This window comes from Tachyglossus aculeatus, chromosome 2 (assembly GCF_015852505.1).
Source record: "Tachyglossus aculeatus isolate mTacAcu1 chromosome 2, mTacAcu1.pri, whole genome shotgun sequence".
NCBI lineage: Eukaryota > Metazoa > Chordata > Mammalia > Monotremata > Tachyglossidae > Tachyglossus > Tachyglossus aculeatus.
This window is the reverse complement of record NC_052067.1, coordinates 19,095,903-19,099,333: the sequence shown is the minus strand read 5'-3', so window position 1 is coordinate 19,099,333 and position 3,431 is coordinate 19,095,903. Positions and strand designations below refer to the sequence as shown.

Below are 3,431 nucleotides of genomic sequence, written 5' to 3'. Positions count from 1 at the left end.
AGGAGCATTTTTCATCCTGGTGAAAAAAAATAGAAAAGAATCTATGAAGTCTGTTTCTGATAACTATCCCAGGGAAATAGAAGTGACAAAAATAGGGATAAATTTCAAAGCATTGCACAAGGTTTAAACTCTTTAATTCCCAGGCTGTAATGAGAGCCTCAAGACTGAAATGATGCACAGTGCTTTGAAAATGAGTGGTAGGGTGGGAATTGGCAACCACATTATGTTCATAGAGGGTGGCACGCTAAGCCATGATGGCTGGCACATCAGGCTTAGGTGGCAACAGGGGCACTGGTACCCATTTCTAGTCGGCCACAGCACGTCCAAAATTGGATTATTCATATTAATGTCTGTCTTCCCGGCTATATTTTAAGCTCATTATGGACAGGGAACGTGACTGCTAATTCTGTTGTACTTTCCCAAGTGCCTAGAACAGTGCTCTGCCCAAAGTAACTCTCAGTAAATGCCATTGCCCCTCTCAGGGTCTCACCTGGAGAGTTTCCAGTACTCTACCAGTCACAACTACAGGGGGGAGAGTCAAGCAGAGGCATACCCATTCCATTTCTAGCTTGGGCAGTGGCTAGTGAATGGAAAGCAATCTGCTACAAGTCAAAACTCACCTGTGCTGGACAGCAGTGGCATGGGAGAGAGTCGAGGGCAGAGACTCATTTACTTCACGGAAGGAGGCAATGGTAAACCACTTCTGTATTTTTACCATGAAAACTCTATGGATACACTATCAGAACGATTTCAGGTGGAAGTGGGGCATTCTGGGTGAGATATGTCTATGGCGTCTTATGGGTTGGACATGACTAGACAGTATAAGGCAACAACAACAAAATGTCATTGATTGTTTGGGCAAGAGAGGGTTGGTGTGGGAGGCTTGGCTGTTAATGACTGAGGGAGAAGTGATGGGGAGAAAGAGACTATATTGTAGTGCGAGGGAGAGAAGCAAACACTGACCTTCTATAGTCCAGCCCAGCGAAGACCCACCCCTTTTTCCGCATTTTCAAAAAACACTTGGCCTGCTGTGCAGAGGTAGTCTATTTACTCCAGAGTGCCACCATTCTACCCTCTCAGGATGGCATCTGGAGAGATTCCAGTACTCTACTAGTCTTGGCTAAGGGAAGGAGAGTCAAGCAAAGGAATATCCATTCCATTCCTAGCTTGGGCAGTGGCTAGCGAATGGAAGCCAATTTGCTACAAGCCAAAACTCACCTATGCTGGGCAGCAGCTGCATGGGAGAGAGTTGAGGTGGACACTCAAGTTTACTGCGGAGAAGAAGGCAATGGTCAACCAATTCTGTATTTTGACCAAGAAAACTCTATGGGTACACTACCAAAACCATTTCAGGTAGAGGTAGAGCATTCTAGGAGAGATGTGTCAATGGAGCCACTATGGGTTGGGAATGACTTGACAGCATAAGACAAGCCACCAGCCTACCAAATGTTGGGAAGGAATGACAGCACTGATGAGAGCTAATAATAATAATCATGGTATCGTTATGCTGTTATTATGCGGCAGGCACCCTACTATGCACTGGGGTAGATACAAATTAATCAGGTTGGACACAGTCCCTATTTTCCACATGAGGTAACTGAGGCACAGAGGAGTGACGTGACTCACCCAAGGTCACACAGCAGACCTGTCAGAGCCAGGATTAGAGCCCAGGTCCTTCTGACTCCCACGCCCATGCTCTATCTGCTAGGTCAGGCTGGTTTCCTGGAGAGCCATGGAAAGGCAGCAGCATATCCTCTGTCTGCTCACTTTCCCCTTACACCAGTGATCCTTCAACTGGACACCAACAAGCTCAGAATGCTGGCCCTCTTTTTCCTGTTCTGCTTGGCAAGGGAGGAGTGCAGGAATAGGGTGTATCTCCTGGGATCGAGGCCCCAGACCTCCCCATAAAGATTCACCAGATCCCCCCAGCACTGAAACAAGCTCCTTTTTTTCTTCCTTGAGCTCTCTGGATAGAGCTAGTCTGAAAGCATTGGGCAGAGGGTGGCAGGAAGACTTTAGCATCTCCTTCAGCATCAATAATAATAGTAATTAGGGTATTTGTTAAGCACGTACTAGATGCCAGGCACTGTCCTAAGCGCTGGGGTGGATACAAGCAAATCAAGTTGGACACAGTCCCTTCCCCATGCGGGGCTCACAATCTCAATCTCCATTTTACAGATGAGGTTACTGAGGCCCTGAGAAGTGAAGCGACTTGCCCAAGGTCACACAGCAGACAAGTGATGGAGCTGGGATTAGAACAGATGACCTCCTGATTCCCAGGCCTGTGCTTTATCCACTATGCATGCCATTCTGGGTGCTGCATGCTCCTATCACTGAGCTCTAGAGCTGGGCTCTCATCAGGAGATCAGTTGGTGTAGGCTAGAGGGATGAAAAAGCAAGGGTAATGGCAATCAGAAGCCTGAGGTCTTCCTGTTCCAAGTAATCAATCGATCAATGGTATTTATTGAGCATATGTTGTGTGCAGAGCACTGAACTAAGCATTTTGGAGAGTACAGTTCCACAGAGTTGGTAGACACATTCCCTGTCCACGAAGAGCTTCACTTACATAGTTTTCCATTTTATTTTGGATTTCGACTTTGTTACTTATTCATAATGCATTGTTATTGTGCTACTATGCTAATCCAAGCATTTTGTCCTATCCTGCCTTGACTATTACATCAGCTTCCTTGCTGACCTCTTTGCCTCCTGTGTCTCCCCACTTCAGTCCTTAGTCTGCTACCTGGACCATTTTTTGAAAAAGAAAGCAAACCCATTTAGTTCATCCCTCCCCACTCCCTAACAACCACCAGTGGTTGCCCATCCATCTCTGCATCAAAGAGAAACTCCTTACCATTGGCTTTAATTGCTTTGCACATAGTAAGCACTTAACAAATGCCATCATTATTATTTAAAGAACTTAATCAACTCTTCCTCTCCTACCTTACTGACTTCCTACTCCAACCCAGCCCACAAGCTTTACTCCTCCAATGCCAACCTTCACTGTATCTAGATCTCAACTATCTCAGCATCTACTCCTTGCCTACCCGCTCCTTCTGTCCTGGAATTTCCTCCCCCTTCATATATGACAGACCACCATTTCCCCCTCCTTCAGAGCTTTATTAAAATCACATCTCCTCCAAGAGGCCTTTCCCAATTAAACCCACATTTCCCTTTCTCCATCTTCCTTCTGCATCACCTATGCAAATGGATCTGTACCCTTTAAGTCCTTGGTATTCATTCAATTATAGTTATTTATTCATTCATTCAATCAATCATATTTATTGAGCATTTACTGTGTGCAGAGCACTGTACTAAGCACTTGGGAAGTACAAGTTAGCAACATATAGAGATGGTCCCTACCCAACAATGGGCTCACAGTCTAGACGGGGGAGACAGACAACCAAATAAAACATGTGGAGAGGTGTCAAGTC

The 3,431-nt window shown here is 45.7% G+C and overlaps 2 non-coding genes across 2 annotated transcripts; both read left to right on the top strand.

Moving 5' to 3' along the window:
• Positions 1 to 472: 472 nt before the first annotated feature.
• On the top strand, positions 473 to 610 carry LOC119924952. Its single transcript, XR_005449629.1, has one exon. It is a non-coding gene; the product is annotated as a small nucleolar RNA SNORA7 (small nucleolar RNA).
• A 460-nt stretch (positions 611 to 1,070) lies between these two features.
• Positions 1,071 to 1,208, top strand: LOC119923678. Its single transcript, XR_005448932.1, has one exon. It is a non-coding gene; the product is annotated as a small nucleolar RNA SNORA7 (small nucleolar RNA).
• Positions 1,209 to 3,431: the final 2,223 nt, after the last annotated feature.